The sequence below is a fragment of the Podarcis cretensis genome (genome assembly GCF_951804945.1).
Source record: "Podarcis cretensis genome assembly, chromosome: 1".
NCBI lineage: Eukaryota > Metazoa > Chordata > Lepidosauria > Squamata > Lacertidae > Podarcis > Podarcis cretensis.
Genome location: NC_137170.1, coordinates 56,204,238 through 56,222,745, shown reverse-complemented (window position 1 = coordinate 56,222,745; position 18,508 = coordinate 56,204,238). Strand labels below are relative to the sequence as shown.

The 18,508-nt window shown below is 40.2% G+C and overlaps 1 protein-coding gene and 1 long non-coding RNA gene across 6 annotated transcripts in view; one reads left to right on the top strand and one right to left on the bottom strand.

Annotated features, from left to right (window-relative positions):
- LRRC4C (leucine rich repeat containing 4C) overlaps window positions 1-18,508 on the bottom strand; it is a 621,269-nt gene that overhangs the window by 40,338 nt on the left and 562,423 nt on the right. The window lies entirely within an intron of this gene.
- On the top strand, window positions 5,161-18,501 carry LOC307202814. Its single transcript, XR_013833017.1, has 5 exons — window positions 5,161-5,221; window positions 7,123-7,194; window positions 9,227-9,371; window positions 13,505-13,551; window positions 18,121-18,501. It is a non-coding gene; the product is annotated as an uncharacterized lncRNA (long non-coding RNA).

Sequence of the window (18,508 nt, the reverse complement as noted above, 5' to 3'; positions counted from 1 at the left end):
TAGTGCAGTGACTCACCAGGCCAATCACAGTGCTGCTTAAAGCAGAGCTCTTTATTAGCCATGGTTTCTGGGACCATAATCATTCCGCAACTTAAAACAAACAGAAAGCAGCAGTTGGTGGTTGGCTTAAGAGTTGGCAGGAAACAAGGGGTAACCAGACAAAGCTTTCAGATCCTTATACATAAAAGTCACGCTTTTTTCGTGAGCAAGTGGCTGTAAATATAAAGGCGGGGGGGGGGGCTGCATTATGCTAGAGCTGGAAGCACCAAGACAGGTGTCTCAATGCTAGAGACAGATTTCCCCAAGCCTGCCTTCCTAGTGGACACCTGTCCCATGTCCTCTTATCAAGCTCAAGTTTCTGCTCCAGATTCCAAGGTGATACATTAAGGATAGGTATCATCTCTCTTTCTCTCTGGACACTATCAATTCGTGAAGCACATTCTTGAATGGACACTAAACAGAAATAATACATTTTGAATAGTCAGGACAACCATGACCAAACCATCTCGGTATGAGAATGATCAAATTCTTTGGTTCTTCAAAGACAACACTTGACATCATTTAGGATCTCTTTCCTGGAATAAACCAATAAAATAGGGCTGGAGTTACCATAAACAAAAAAAAATGGGTTGATAGATGGACTGAAGTCAGAGAAAGACATTTCTTAATTGAAATGTCAATATAAAACTACCATTGAAATGAAGAGAGATTCTGATTTTGGCCCACAGATTTGAGGTTTTCCACCAATCTAAATCAACATTGACAACTACAAGATCATCCCTTTATAATAAAACTAAAAAGTACAAGAGTTATCCATGGAGGAAATAAATATTTATTAAGATTTACATGGATAACTCATATCTAAAATATTTGAAATGCTAGAGGAAAGAGTCATATATAGAGAGAGAGTCAGTCTATATGCAGATCAAAGTGAGACATCTACCAACATATGCATTTCAGATGCTCATTAAGAAGTTGAGGAACACAAAAAGAAAGCTGAGGACTGACTGCACAGCCTATAAGGAAGTTACCAGTGAAGATAGAGAAAAAGACAACAAGGAAAGCAGGTCTTCTTAAGCAAGCAAAGTAGCCTGGGTGGATAACTGCTAATGACATACGCACAAGTTTCTCTGATACGGGAAGGAAAACTTTGTATTGCTCTAAAAGGCAACAGACTTTTTACCTTTTGGATCTGAGCAAAGAGACAAATATCCTAATATGATGGCAGGCTGTCCTAATTCTGTGATTTCACAGAAACTTTAACCAAGTACTGTAATTAATTTCTACAAACTAAGGTTTGATTTAAAATATTATGAGGGGAGTGTTGTTGAAGCAGCAAAATAAAGTAATCATGTAATTATCTAAGATCTTAATTACAGAAGAGCTTCTCCTTAATGCCAAACACTTGTGCACATATGCTAACATCTACTGCTTGTTATATGTAGGAGCAAAATAGCTTTCCCATGGGAACTGGGAGAGGGAATGCTGGTTGGAACTTTCCATTAACAAAGAGGAATCATCTAAGTTCATTGTTCACAACCAAAGCAGCAATATGAGAAGAACCCAGACAGCAGATCCATAGACTTTCATCTTTACTGAAATAGTTTTTATTTCTCACATTTACATGTCACTGTTTACTCTCTCTTGGACCCAGTATTCATGTGCTTTCCAGCAACCTCCTATCTAGGCACTGACCAGACCTATACCTGCTTGGCTTTAGCAAAGTAGAGGCTTTATATGCCATGGAATCCTGTTTATAAGTATATTCCAAGTTGTGGAACTATTGTCATGCATTTAACTCAACCCACATTGGCAAATATACTCTTTAGTCCACTTTCATTAGCCTTCTGGTGTTATGTGATACAATATAGGAATCGTGCAAACTCTTCTCTATCTGCTAGGGGTGGGGTAGCTCTGGCCTATAGGCCAAATCCAGCACAGCACAGATTCCAGCTTGGCCCACGAAACTGTTTACCTTAACCTCCTGTCCTGGACAGGTGTGATGCAGTTAGAGATCTGGCTGGATTGGCAGTTGCCATGGGGAACGTGCTTACGCAGCCAATCCCTGCAGAATGCAGAGGTGGAGTCACCTAACTGCCATCAGCTGATGGACAGAGAGTTCAACATTGCTGGATTGGCTAGGCAACAGTCACAATTTCTGAACACTGTAGTAGTAGATATGGATACAGTGGTACCTCAGATTAAGAACTTAATTCGTTCTGGAGGTCCATTCTTAACCTGAACCTGTACTTAACCTGAGGTACCACTTTAGCTAATGGGGACTCCCACTGCCGCCGCTGCGCAATTTCTGTTCTCATCCTGAAGCAAAGTTCTTAACCCGAGGTACTATTTCTGGGTTAGTGGAGTCTGTAACCTGAAGTGTCTGTAACCTGAAGCATCTGTAACCTAAGGTACCTGATAATCTGCTTCAGATAGTTCTGTCCAGATAATAACTTCTTGTTGAGCCTTACTGTTGCTCAGCCCAGCACAGAACAACCCAGACTATTTGGAGCTTTGTAGTGTTGCAGTTTTGTAGCCCACCAGGTCTATGAGCTATCAGTATAAGCAAGCTTGAGCTTGTGCCACCTAAAATAGTTGAGCTGTGCTTACATAAACTATTGGCAAAAGGCTATTCATTCATCAGCATGCTTGTCTCTGGTCTAAACATTTGTCTGCATAAAGGATGCTCAAAAATATCAAATCAGTGGAGGAAAGGAATTAGCTATGAAGCAGTACACTTTAATGAGAGCGCTCACTACTGTTGATTAGTAGGCCAATGTCCCAAAGAAGTAATCCTCCTTTACTAGCCTTAGAAATCAAGGCAACATGCAGAAAATAATCTCTCAGTTCTGAAGGGCTAAAGATGTTGTCTATAATTCACAGGCAATACAGTAATGAATTCTAAATCCTAACTTTCCTGAAGGCAACTCTTGCTCTCACCACTAGTCATCAGCATGTTCTTGCTAAAAATAACTCCTCAGCTCAGCTACAGTTTTCCATAGTTGTGCATCATTCTGCCTCCCTTTAATGTGCTCATTTAGTTGCGCTAAGTGATGGCAACTGGGAAGATTGCAAAGATGCCCATTATAAAAGCAAAACATCTATCAGATGACATTTTTCCCCCCTAAAGCAGTCATTAAACTGGATTACAACCACAGCAGTTCAGCCTTGGGCTGCTGAAAAGCAAATTGGACATTAATTGCTGCATTTGAGTGGTTTCTCCTGCACGATTATCTATAATAATATTACCATAAAGGCCTCGTAAAAGGTGCAATCCACTGTCTCCCACCTACTAAGAAAATAAACACTTTGCTCAGCAAGTAGCATCCAATTATAATGTGCCCAACACTTTATATAACCTCGAGGGTGTAAAAAGAAGGCAGTTGGTCTTTGTTGGTGAAGTTCAAGCTCCCTTGTCTGGTGGCTTCAATTTAAACTGACCTACGAAACATTGAAGTAGCCTGATCAATCTAATACACCCAGACTGTACACAGTTCTCTAGCCATGCATTGTCTCTCAGTGCTTTGCTTGATGTGTCTCCTCTTTTATAGCCCACCATGTGATCTTCTGGTTTGCTGTGATATACGGCTGATGAGGAATAGAGTAAAATGGGTGTGGTGTAACATACTTAAGAGATTGATCCTCTAGACCAGCGGTTCTCAACCTGTGGGTCCCCAGATGTTGTTGGACTCCAACTCCCATCATCCCTGAGCTCTGGCCTTGCTAGCTAGGGGTGATGGGAGTTGTAGTTCAGCAACATCTGGGGACCCACAGGTTGAGAAAGGCTTCTCTAGAACATGTTACTGTACTGTGAAATTGCCCTCTTATGTACAATCTGTATACCAAGTTTAAACTGCAGTGGCACCTTCAAGCATAGTATGAACCAGCATTCCTGAGAGTGCAACATTCAAACACACACCAGGTGTCCTCTACATGTGTGTATGTGCTCATATGTGTGAATGGATGGCAATTTGGAAGCTGATAGTTAATGGCATGTTCAAGCAAGTGCAGCCCCTTTTTTACCTTCTTCAATATGCCCAATACTTTCTGTGGTGTTTTCATTTGAAGCCTCCAATATTGGCCACTGCCAGAGGCAATGGATGAGGTTTAATGGCCCAATGGACTGATCCAGTGCGGGAATATTTCTCCTCCTGTGCAGCATCCTGTGAGATCTCTCTATCTCACCAGCTGCTGCTGCAGTACAAATCATATTGTGTGTAATGGCATGTCTGCCTTGGGAATTTATGGGTATGCACTGCGGGCAATGGTGGCGATGACGACAGATCAGCCAGAATGCATACATGTTTCAAATTGCTGGAAATCCCCACTGGGTTGTACTGCAGGAAAAATGAGAAAGCCTGCTGGCTGCTGCCAGCCCACACACTGGATAATCTGTTTCTCTCTGCAATGAGCAAAGTAAAACAACACTAGGCAATGATGAAAAGAGGAAAAGGAGCAGCCTTGAACTATCACTTCCCTCAATGTTCCAGAGGATAGCTCCGTACCAATGGAAACCAATCATCATTGTTTGAATTCTCATTTGTTCTGGCAGAACAGCTGAGAAAGAAGGAAGGAGGGAGATTTTGCGGTGGGCAGAATTAGGGACGCCAAAGTTTCCTGTCATTATGTGACAGCGACAAGCAATTTATGAGCTCAGAGTTCAACACGGAATTATTACCCCTCCAGAAATAACACAGACACATGCATTTCACTAATTGCAGTTGTGCCGTGGCAAATTCATTTTATCTGCCATAACAGGGAAGCAAGCAGAATTCATCAGGCTTGCTCATAGTTAGAAATGGGAGAGAAATTAGATGCAGTTTGCAGTTAAAGGTGAATCCGTAAAATTTACACTTTCCAAAATACCATGAGAACCAAAACACCACCATCCTTTGAAATGCACACATATCTGAATTTTGAGATATAGCTCCCCAATGAACCAGTGTCAGCACAAATGCATCTGTTAGGGGAAAGTATGCATAAAAATGAGTATATTAGTTGAAAATAACGTAAAACGTGCATTATAGTAGGAGAAATCACTTGCAAAAATATGTACATTTGTCAAATGCTGATGGGTTTTCATGGTTTTTTAAAAAATAAAAAGTTCAAATTGCTGCAGAAATGTGGAAAACTGAACTTAAGATAGGAAAAAAATGAACCAAAATGGACAGCTCCTTCCATCCCTATTCATTGCACATTTTCCAGGCAAAAGATTGCTCATGTGAGTTATATGCTGTATTCTATGAAGCTGCAAGGATATGTTATGCAACTGAACTGCTTGCTTTTTTAACAAGAGAGTAGAAGCTGTCTGGTTCTGCAGATTACAGGTTTGAAATGGAAGTCATTCACTTGTGCAATATGCTCACACATATGCTCATGAGGATATTTTTTTTCCAGGAACAATCCAATAACTAAAACATGAAAACTATGATTTCATTCTTGAGCTATTGCCATCTTTATGCTTCAGCAGAAGCATAAAGTAGAAGCCTTTGATGATGACTGCAGTGTCTAGGCCGATTCATGTGTGGAAAGGCAGTATTTTGGGTCCTGGGGTCCTGTGGCTTCCGAGGTCACAACTAGCACTTTGAACTGAGCCCAGAAAGCAATTGGCAGCCAGTGCACTTGGGCTAGAATCTATGTAAAATGCTCAGATCTTCTGGTCCCAGTTAATAATCTGGCAACCAAGAGATTTCCAGGGCATAGGCGACTAAAACCATGTTATTTCTGTCCAAACAGGGGAACTAAGCAAGGGTCAGTAATGGATCCATAAGTATTCCCCAAGCAGAGGTAAGCTGAGTGAAACTTCTTCCGGAACAGATAGAACAGGATCCCATAAATATGTTGCTTCGGGGGCACTATGCTGGGCAACATATTCTTTCAGACAAAGCAGCACATTCTGTGTTAGTAGATGGGGGTGGGGGTATGAGGAAGGGAAGGGAAAACATTGTTGATCTTAGTCCCCCTAGTTCCCTTCCCTTATCCAACACTTCAACTTCAATTTCTTCATTTTTATTGCAACTTCTAGAGTCTGACAGAAGTGCCCTGCCTGTGTTGCATGATGACAGGATTTCATTAGTCTGTAATGACATTTTAGTGCTTGTTTTAATCATTTCAAGTGCTATTGCGTCCTGCTGTGAGAGATTGTTTTAAATACCAGAAGGTGCATGCTGGGGTAAGGGCTTCCCTTTTCACATACCAATATATGCAAAAAGAAAAAGAAAAGCAGTTGGGTGATATTTTGCATGGTTTATGAGGAAATATTAAAAGCTATAAGACAATATGAATTGTTTTCAGATTAAAACCTGGCAATGGGTATTATTTACAAAATGTTAACATTACCAAAGCCACAGAATGTTACCAAAGTCACAGAATATGGGATATAATCAGGGCCTTCCCCCCCAGCTGGACTCACCAGAACTCAGTTCTGGTACCTCTCAGGTGGGTGCCATTGCCATTCTAAGAGAACAAGGGAGGTATTCCTAATGAGTTCTGGCACCTCTTTTTCTAAAAAATATAGTAATATACACCAGTGTGTCATGGGGCATGGCATAGCACTACATTGTTGCTGTTGTTATGTGGGACTGTGGCATAACACAGTATGGCCATTGTACCACTCAAAACAGAAGAGTGTGTGCCCACTTCTAGCATCCAATGAAATGTGGCCATGTTTGAGGAGCCATGTTCATTGTAGGAGAGGGTGAGCCAACGGTCTCTAATTCACTGTGGATTTTTGAAGGGATATTTATTGAGATATTTTGTGGGTGTCATGTTGATGGACCTAGAATAACATGTTAAAATCAATATCTTATCTCTTCTGGAGAAAATAACATCACAAGGGGTGAGCGAGCAGAACCCCAACCCCCAACCCTCAAATATTTTGTCAATAAAATAGTGGGGCTTGAGTATCCTGGGAGAGTCAGGTATATAACAATATTAGCAACCCAAAAAGCCCCAAAAGAAGTTATGGGAACTGAAACCTAGAGCACGAGTCATTTTCAGATCAGTTGTAAGAAGAATTGCACAGCATCTCCATTTCCTGTAGCATCAATTGTAGTTTGCAACAGCAATTTTTGCATGCTCTCTTCCTTTTACCCTTTCTTATTCTTTGCCCTGTCCTAGCAGTTCATAACATAAAAATCACAAGGGCTAAAGAGTGAAGATGAGCTCAACTAACAGTTGACAAGGAGGCACAAGGTAAATGTAGCTTATAATAGGGCAGACATACGTCCTGAATAACCAGACGTAGATGGAATATGGGAGTTGGAAACAGTGTCTGGGCAGAAATCGCTGAAATGTCCAGGAAAATGTCCATGATGTATGGCAACCCATGTTAGAAGTCTAGATTTTGGCAAATTTCCTTTACAACTAGCTCAAAAACGTCAATATTTTAAGATTTTGCAAAGAAACCTCAACAATTTTTGCATCCGGATTTTCACTTTCTGAAATACGGCAACCCTGGTTTCTAAGCACATTAATTCAATGAGTAGGAAGATGCTCACAAATCAAAGTTCCCAAGGAAAGTTAGGAAGCAGGCCCAGAGACAGAGGGAGGGTGTTTTGAATGATAAAGAACTTCTAAGTAGCAGCCAACTTGGACTAACAAGTTCCAGGCATGGAATGAGTCATTTTTATCTTCTTACCAGGTCTCCTGCCTATATTGGGTTATTTTCTTTTTAATTGGTTTTTGCCAACGAATTTCTTGTGTAACAAACAAATAAACAAAGAAAAGTACATATGGTGTCTCCACTTTTAATTCACAGTCGTTTTCACAGTTCGTTTGCATTTGGTATGAGACACTGTTGTCATATACATTATGCAGTTTTATGTCCTTCCTGGTCAATATAAAGAAATAGCATCTTAGCCTGCAGTCTGGCACTTCATCATTCTTCAATATTTTCCTGGCAGGACTAGTGGAGCTGTGCCAGAAGACTGGAGATTTGTGTATATTGCATGGCAATTCTTCAAGAGATTTCATGCTCGGTAGCTTTGGATATAGGTGGATCTTCAGTCAGTCTGAGGGTCCTACCTCCCGAATCCTAGTTTAACAGTGGCTAAGGGTATGATTAAAGGGACACGGGTGGTGTTGTGGTCTAAACCACTGAGCCTCTTGGGCTTGCCGATCAGAAGGTTGGCAGTTCGAATCCCCGTGACGGGGTGAGCTCCCATTGCTTGGCCCCATCTCTTGTCAACCTAGCTGTTCGAAAGCACGTCAAAGCACAAATAGATAAATAGGTACCGCTCTGGCAGGAAGGTAAATGGTGTTTCCGTGCACTGCTCTGGTTTCACCAGAAGTGGCTTAGTCATGCTGGCCACATGACCCAGAAAAACTGTCTGTGGACAAACGCCGGCTCCCTCGGCCTGTAAAGTAAGATGAGTGCCGCAACCCACAGTCATTCATGACTGGACTTAACGGTCAGGGGTCCTTTACCTTTACCTTTTTAAGGGTGTCATTAAGTTTCAAGGCTCATACCTAATTTCTCTGTATAAGACCTCAGCTGAATCAGAATCTAAGAAGCAGCTTGACATTGGAATTATAACACTCTTATTTTTACATTACGCCTATGTGGAGTTTGGCTGGAGCTGTTCCAAGTCAGGGGTCAATCTTTCACTATATCCTGAAAATATCCTAAAAAGGGGGCTATCAAATAATCTAAGCTTGTGGAGAAAGTAGTGATCTTCTTAAATTTCATAATTATCTGGCCCTTAATGCTCAGGTGAATTATGAATTATCATTTCCACAAGAGATTCTGTTTGCCCTCAGAATGTAAATCAAAGTTGTCAGCATGCCTGTGAATGTGTAGTTTTGCAGGGTGCTTGTCTGTTCATAGAGATTTCAGGTTCCTAGGAATATACATATCCCAGGACTTTTTGGAGCTGATATGCTGGGGAGAGCATGGTCAGCAAAAACACAGGCAAAAAGAACACTTTGCATTACTTGGGGTCACTCTGCAAGAGAACATCATTAGGCACAAAAGCTTGTGTTGGTTCCCCTTTTGTTCTACCCTGACTTGCTACAGCAACCCACACAGGACATATGCTCTTTCTCCTTCTGTCTACTCCATATGCATCTCAAGATGGCTAGCTTTGATTAATTAAGATGATTAATCTGCAATCAAATGATGCCCCAATTTATAACAGTGTTTATTCAGTTAAAATGTTCATTCCCCAAAATCATCCTGTAACTCTAACATCTTCTACCTCAGTTTGCTTGCCAAATTTGCTTCCAGGGATCATGAGTCATATCTGGGGAATGAACATGACTGGCATTTTTGAGTCAAAGGGTTACTCCTCTGACCTACTTCCAGTAGGATCAACAGCTGCAGGCTGGATATGGAATGCACAGATAAAACACCGCTAGACAGTTATATGCAGGTAAGAAGTTTGGTTCCAGGTTTTCCCTCCTTAAAAATAGTAACAACAACTCTCAATTGTGCCTCTACAAATGCTAAGATGAGCAAACACGCAACGTACTTGCAAATCAAAGAGATATAAAGTGGCAAAGTTTGATCAGTGCAGATCATTTTTTCATTAGCAGATGGGGGGGGGGGAATAATCAGTTGAATTGTATATCTGAAATTGAAAGAGAAACTGAAAAAGAATCCTGCAATGAAAAGCCACTTCTCAAACCCCTGTCCACCACAATAATTTCACTGACTCATTTAAGCAACAATAGCAACACGCTCCATTTACAACAATGCCATACAAAGAAATGCAATTTTATTTTTATGCTGTTGAACAGCCAGTAACCTTCTAAGACTATATTGTAAATTTCTAACAATAAAGTTTCCAACTATAAAGGAGGAAATTCTTTTGGATTGTTTTGATATGTGCAAAGGCTACTTTTTATGTACATATTTGATTTGCATTAAACATTCACCACTCTAATCATGTTACACATCTGCTAAGATGAAGACTGGCCCAGTAAAAGTTGCTGGCTGAGACAGAACAGAAAATGCCCCCTCCACATCAAATTCCCTGTTACTAAGACCAGTCAACTTATTTTGACACCCGATAAAGAAAATCTCTTGTCTCTACCACTTCCTGGCAGTAAAAATTTAATAATCGTAAATTGCTCCCTTCCATGACACCCAAAATCAGCTGTCCAAGGCAGCCACCTCAATCTACTTAATTGCTAGGCCATCTGTGGCTAAGGCTTCCCTTTCCTCTTTATTATCTTATTTACTTGCTACTGGTTAGTGAACAATAAAAAAACATATCTCCCTTAGCAACCTAGTATTTGATTTAGTGGTTGCAGCTTTCAGAAACAATTTAACATGTCGATTTATCCTGCATCCTCCTTTGCATTCAGTCCAAATCCATAATAATTCCTCAGACCTGAGGGTACATGTTTGGATTGTCATTGAGACGACAGAGCAAATTTATAAGAGCAAAATGCAGTAGGAATCATGGCATCTATTTATAGCCAAGTCCCCCAATATCTCTCCCATAGATAAACATTTCTACTTATAAAAACCCTTCCAAATATATTTGGTTCATGGACAAATATATTTGGTTCACATCTGGGCATTTTGCAGCATCTGCATTGATGGCCTAGGAGACCAGGCTCTGAAATCAGCCCAGTAATTTTGTCCCAGAATAACTGATGACAGGCTTCAGGGGACTTGAGCTCTACTAACAGTGAAATCTTAATATCCTATACATGTCTGCTTATAAATAAGTTCTATTGTGCTCAGTGGGATTGGAGTGCACTGGATTGTAGCCAATATTAATGCTTTAGCTTAAAGGTGAAGGGCGCTGCGATACAATGTACTCTGTATTTCTAATTAATAGTAGTGGTCTACAAGGCTGGGGTCATGGGTAGCTGTGCCAAAATCTTGGTTTACAACACTTCAGAACCTGGAGCATGGAGAGAAAGTTATTATACTAGGCCTGGCCAGAAAATTAATACTATCTGCAATTACAGAAACTTAGGCAGAACAACTCTGTTATCTTCTGAAAAGGCCCCAAAGGCATTTTATGGGTGCTCACCAGCCTCAGCCTTTAACATTCCCAGCCTCAGCCCTGGAACCATTCACAATATCATTCAAACCTATTAATAAAATATCCCTTCCAAAAGAGTCCTGGACTACTGAAGTTTGCTATATGGGGGGCTGTCCTTGAAGACTGCTGCTATAAATGTGGATGCTAGGCTAGTAAGTGGGGCATCCCAATGGGACCATGTTTTGCTGGTCTTTAAAGCACTGCACTGGCTGCCAGTGAGCTACTAGGCCTAATTCAAGGTGGTAGTATTACCATATAAAACACTAAATGGCTTATGACACAAATATATCAAATTAGGTCCTTCCTCTGTATCAACCTTCTTGAATCCTAAAATAATCAGGTGAGGCCTTTTTGGTGCCCCTACCAATAATTGACCCATGACAGGGCCTTTTCAGTGGTGCTTCCCTGTTTGTGGAATTCCCTCATTATTGACTTTCAGGAGAAGGTAAGAACATTCCTGTTTAACTAGGCATTTGATGGCCAAAAGATGCTGTGCTTGGCAACCCTGAAAGAATGTTTCAAACTATTTCTAGAATGTTTTGAATTGTTGTTGTTGTTGTCATTGCATTTTCTACCCTGGGATCCTTCAGGATGAACGGCGGATATAAACTGAATCAATAAATACATAATATTCTATACCTTAACTACTGTATATTCCTCCATTAAAATAGAATTTCCTCTTCTGTCCACATTTTTATCTGTGATCCAAGTACATCTGCTCCCTCAACTTGGCAGCAGGAAACCATTCCCAACAGAGGGTGAAAAAGTGCTTATTCTAGACACACCTTTGTCGACAGTAAAGGGCACTTTTTGCAGACAGCCTGTGAGTAGGGAATTTTAGAGGCTGCCAGTTTGACGTTAAGGGAAAATAAAAACACCAGTTTAATAAAATGCTCCAACAGTGCAGGCAAACAGTATGGAATATTACATTTGTCCTCCTCGAGGGAAAAAAAAGCCCAACAAAAAACTTAGTAACATCAAGGTTTCAGGGTTGCAGAAAGTTTGTTGAGAAAGAGGAGCTATGCTGGTCTTAAATGCTATCAAAGAAAAAGTGAGCATCACCTCAGAAAATAGTGTCCAGGTAGGAATGATTTTTAAATGGTTTTCTAACGGGGCCCAGCTGGTTCATTCTCAGCTTTGCAACAAAATACTTGTGTGTATCTGCACAGCTGATTTAATCTTGCCACACTTTGGTTTTACTGTTATAAATTGATAATCACACCAGAGCCCAAATTACAGAGGAAAGAAGAAGAAGAAAATAAGAGGACTTAACTCATGAAAGGCACTACAGAGGGGGGTGGGGATTCCTTTTATAGTTAAATCCTGTATACTGTAGGATAAATATTTTGTCATTTAATACAATAATTCACTACACATTGTCTTGAATGCTAAAATGGCAGAATAGTAATACAACTCTATACAAACAATTACAAAATTATGGGGTAAAAAAAAAATCTCCTCAGATGTTAATAGGTATGGGAACTTGAGTAAAATGTTTTTCGCCTAGTGCTGAAAATATATTAATGAAGTTAGTAGTACCAGGTGAGCCTCCTTGAGGCGAGAATTCCAATAAGTGACTAAGGATACTTAAGGAACTTGATCATGGTGAATTCTGGTACAAACTAAGGCACCATGTGCACTATATATTTAAAGCTGTATCGTATTGCTGTAAACAGTCATGGCTTCCCCTAAAGAATTCTGGGAACTGTAGTTTTTAAGGGTGTTGAGTGTTGTCGGCATGATTGTATTACCCTGAGAGAGCTACAATCTTCAGAATCTCCTGGGAAGCAGGTTTGAGTGTTAAACCATTCTGGAAATTGTAGCTCTGTGATGAGAATAGGGGGTCTCCATGCTCCCAGTTGCTATTGTAACTAAGTTAAAGTACTTGGAAATTAAGTAATCACTCATTCTTCTCCTGTCTACCCATGCCTCCAAGTCTCTCCTATGTCTCGTTTCAGTGAGTCTATTTTATATTGTGTGCATCTTAGGACTGGCATCTGTCATACTGGTACTATGTAAAGTCCTACATACATAAATATAACAGCAATTTGGTGTAATCTGGAACTTCTTTATAATTCAAATACCCATGAAAAGTGAAGGTGCAACACCATAAATTCTGTAGCCACATAATAATGATGTTTACGTCAGATGGTATTTTCAAGAGCACTCAAATATTGATCTAACTCTGCTCCAGTGGTGAAGTCAATGGGAATTTCACCATTGATTTCAGTAGGAGGAGAGAAAATCAATTCCCAGCACTTGTGAAAATTTCACAGTCGGTCATTACTGATTGAGAGAATATTCAAAGAACTAATGATGGGGGTTCAGTTTAGAGCTTCATATCCCATTGCGCACCCTATGAGCCACTTGACTCTCTGCTTTGTTTTGGAAATCTATATGTTTAGCATTTAAAGCTTTTTTGCTTTCCTTGCTTCGCACCTAGCAAAGGCTTTCCCCCCATGTGCTAATGGTTTAATTATATTCTTTCCCCTTCATTTCTTTAGGAGTCATCACTAAGATTAAAATTCTTGTTCAAAGCAGATCTACGCAAGTAGGTGACTTTAGGGTTCATTTTCTAATTGATCAAACAAACTGCTAATTAAATGCATCTGTGCCTAATCAAAACATGGCTACATAAGCACAGTGTATCATTTAGCTGGGTGCATGAGATTGTATTCATCAAGGGGAATGAAGACTCAGCTTGATTAGTAAGTGGTGAAACACATTCAAATCCTTTATTTAGGCCAACTTATACCAGAAGCCATGTTTAATTATTTATGCAGATTTTTAAATAAAAGATATACAAGTTTTACTGCTCAATATGATGTGTTCCGAGTAGCCCAACAATGCTGCTAATGATGCTCTTGCCATTTTTAGTCTTTGCACCCCTTTGTTAAAGAATAAATTTCTCCATGTTTCAAAGAGTCATATCTATGTATGTGCAAGCATAGAAAAAACAGTGAGGGAGAGGCATTCTCTTATATACTGGAAAGTTTTGTGTGGAACTATCCAGGCCTATTCTTTTGTGTTGCTGCAACTTACCTGTTTTGGTGCAGAGACAGATCTCCTGCATTGCAGAGACTGGAGAAACACGGGCTATTTAGCTTCCACTTTCAAGCTTGCTTAACTTTACTCCTGCATAGCTGTCTCTTGGTATCTTCTATTCTACACCACCCTTTCCTTTCACTTCCAAACTGCATGGGCAAATGGCTGGTAACTTTTGCCTTTGGCTCTGCCATTCTCCCCTTGGCTATCTTGACTCGTATTTTTACTAGCACTCTGTTTTTTAAAAAATTCTTCTTCTTCTTCTTAAACTCTTTTAAAGAATTCACTGCGGAAAGGCTTTGTCTTTTTATTTATTTATATTTTTTTAAAAAAAATGGTGAAAGGAAATACTTTCCTTTAAAACAAAATTGATGAGTGCGTCGATCTCAGATCTTCAGTACCCACCCTCTCTGGCTTCCTTCACTTCAATTAAGGCATATGGGAAGGTGTCACGAAGTAATGTCTGCTTATTTGTAGTGATATGTAAATTGCTATACTATGGGAACCTTTTTAGTTGAAGAGAGGGAATTTTTTAAAATAACAATATTTAAAGAAAAAATACATATAGAAGAATTCCCGCAGGGCTTTTCAAATTATGAAGAAGTGTTTTATGGGGGGGGATGTTTTATGGGAAGAATAAGAAAAGCCCACAAACACAGTGAGGTAAACTAAGTTGAATCCCACACCTATCAAAATTTTAAAGAAATTCTTTTTTTAAAAAAAATAAATAAATCCTGAAGTGCCCCACAAATGACAAAGAAAAACAGAAACCTCTTTTGTGATGGAATAAAACTCTCAAGGAACAGGTTTTTGGTACATTGGCGGTACAATTTCATCCTTTAATGGACCTGTTTAAAAGCACAGGACACTTGCTAGGAATTCCCTGACTTCCACTCCATTTCCGCCAAGATTCCACCCACCTTTTCTCAGACCTCTGCTTTCTCTTTCCCTCCAAAGTTGCTTCATTTTATTCCTCTTTTGCAGCCAACAATATGCAGTTTCTCCTGTCCTGAAGAGTGGAAGTTTGTGACCTTTCATATATCACAGGGTGTGTGTTCCATGCTTGCTGCCTGTGCTCTGTGGGAAGCTTCAGACAGATGCACAATGTTTGAAGCTGCTTTCAGAACACTTGAGTGCATAATTCAGGGTGGATAATTGCATGTGTTGCACCAGAAATAGCAAAGAGTCTGGTAGCACTTTAACAGATTTATTGTGGCATATACTGTAATGCAACAATTAATCTGTTAGTCGTTATGAAGCGGCAAGTCTCTTTGTTGTTTTTACCTTCACATAACTATGTCTGAAGCCACTTTCTAGTATGCATGGTGCTTGTCCTTGTCCTAAAGATAAACAAGTCGTTTTCATTTATCCACCATCACTTTGTTTTTCTCATTGCTCCTCTGCTGTTTTGTGTGTGTATATATATTGCAGATGTTCTAGTTACTGCTTATTGATTCTGGTTTGTTTCCACCTGTTGTTTTGTTTATTATATTATTTTGACAATACCAGAATAAAAGGGGGAAAGACACAAAAACCACAGACATACAAAAATCAAAAGTATAAATAAAGTCAATTATTTATGCTATTTACTCTAAAGCATCTGTACCATATAAAATCTTAAAATATTCCAAGGCCACCTTTTGATTGGAAAAGCAATATGCTTTTATGCAATGTCCAAAAAATGGTTCCCAATTTAACATAAAGGTATCTTGTTGCTTTCTTTTGTTTTTCCCATATAGTATGTCCACTTTGCCATTAAAGCAAAATCCCAACTTTTTTTAGCAATTCTTTTGTTTAGTGTTCTTTGTGATCTCAGTATGCTTGACACAATTAACATATGAAATCCATTTCTTGTGTGTTTGTCATACTAAGCCCTCTATATAATTTGATAAGGAGAAAGCATGTAAGATAATGTTGTGTAGAACAAAATGCCCATTTTCACAATTACCTGATGCAACGTCCTTGCACCCTCAGTAATAGCAACCTAGTTGTTGTATTTCAAACATCCTCTGTGTGCTGACCAGTAATTCTCTCCTCATGGCTCTGTTTTTCCAGAAATAGTTTGACTCTTTTACTTTCTGGGTGGTTGAAAGGTAACAGCAGGCCATTTTCCTCTGTGCACATGTTGGATATGATGAGCTGTTGTACAGAATGTGTTATGATTGTCAAAACACTCCCGTAGAAGTGTGACCATGGGTACCCAGGGCCGCGCGCCATCACCAGGTCACATGCACACACTGAGGGAGGTGCGCACTATGTCATCACATCCCCCGGCATGTGTGTGCTACAGCATCATGCCGCCAGCATGCTCATGTCACTCGCTCACATAGCAGGTCATGGTGACATAGTGTGTGTGTACATCGGGGGGGGGGGCATGATGATGTAGCACATGCAACCCCACGCCATGCACATGTAGCTGTGCTGCACCTTGTGGGTACCTGGCCCCTCCTTTAAAATGTTGTGGGAGCTATGGCACCCAGGGCCCCTTGGCCCCGGCACCTATGCTAGAAGGGGACCTAAGCACCACATGGCCACACTTGAATGAGGAATCCTCTTTGATATTCCTCTTCAGTTTAATTGGAGAATAAACCATTTTACTTTATTTTTATGTAACCTACCTGTTTTCTTTCTCATTTATAATATCAACAGAGCTTCTTAATATGGACCATGGGTTTGAATGTATTCCTTCTCTCTCTCTCTCTCTCTCTCTCTCTCTCTCTCTCTCTCTCTCCCTTGCAATGAGGTTCCTACTTTTAATGGCAAATTAGCCTCTAATCCCATACTGGCTGGGTGGCGATTGTGGCCCCTCGAAGGTCAGTTACTATCACCTGGGCAGCCAGGATGTGTGGGACCACTCCAACTGGTTACACTGCAGGGTGGGATTGCCTGCCAAAAGCCTAGTTTTTGAACCATTCAATCAGTGGGTCACTAGTAGGCAGAGTCTTGTGGTCGGACCTGGAGTCAGAAGCTTCCATTCTGGTCTGCCGGGCAATTTCATTACAGTGGGCAGAAGAGCACCTATGGTTCAAAGTGGTGCGGTCCTCTTTTTCATATGCAGATTTTACACTTATTCTGTTCCTTGCGTAGTCCAGCTCTTAAGCACAGCATTGGCAATCTCATTACTAGTGCTGTGCCAATAAAATCTGATTTTTAAAACCACCATTTAATGAGAAAATGAATTGTATTTGCAAATTATCAATGGGTCTAGAACATTTCACTGAAATTCTGAAGGCTTTTGAAGTGGCTGAGATTTTTTTGTGATGTTTAAGTGTCTCCATTTCATTCTACAATTCTCCTCTCTGGTGGTCTATGCTTTCCTAAGTGTCTCCACTTCTGGAAAATTCTAGGTGTCTTCTGATAGACTTTCCTGTAATGTCAGAAAGCTAAGGAGACTGAGTTCTTTTTAAGGAAAATGACTTTTCTTCCAAACAAAATCAGGGAGTGCTCCAGTTTCAAGCATTTGATAACCACCCTCCTCACTTTTCTTCATCAAAGGGGAAGGCATCCTCTTCCTATGGGTCTTTTTTAGACCAAGAAGCACAGGTAGCTGGAGAGATTGCAGAATGATAAATACTTAACAAAGAACTGTTTTAATGAATGAAAGTGGGGCGGGAAACTCACCTCCCTTGGCCACCTTGAAACAATAACGTAAGCCCAACATATGGAAATTATATAATGCCCTGAAAACAAGGCAGGAAAACAGAAACCTCTTTGGGGAATACAAAATCAAGGACTGCTTTCTGTACAGTATTAGTCCTGTCAGGGTTTTGGATAATTGTTAGTCTTTGAAGTTCTTTGTTCTTGTTTTGTCAGCAGCACTGTGTCACTGTCTACCATTCACTGGGAATAGCAAGTGGGAAGAGTACTGTTGCATTCACATCCTGCCTGCAGACTCCCATAGGGATTTGGATGGCTACTGTGAGAACAGAATGCTGGACTAGACAGTCCTTCAAACCATTCCAACAAGGCTCTTCTTATGCGCACATCAGTACATTTTTACTTTTCCATGTCGAATAACTTTAAAGTTGTTGCCATAGCTACAATCCATATTTTGCTATGTGTTCTTTCTTCCCAGAATTGACTCCCTTTGCCTTCATCCTTCAGACAGCTAAAATGCAACGCACACCTTTCATACCAAACTGGCTGTGGCGGTACAAGAGGCAAAGCTGTAATCACATAGACACTTCCAAGAAGACATGGCTGGTGCTCTGCAAACATGCCCTTAGAAAAGTACAAATGGGGATGCCAATTCTGAATGATTTAAAATTGTAGAAACAAACACCATGTGACCCACAGTATACATCTAGGTTCCCCAGCTACTGAAGTGTTTTTACAACCTACTTTCCAATGTTGCTGCTTTCCCTGTATGCCTCCGCACGGTAGACATAGCTGAAGGGCAAATAGGCTATGTTTTTCAAAAGGCTTATTTTATAATTAAAGACTCAAGTGCTTTGTGTGGAACA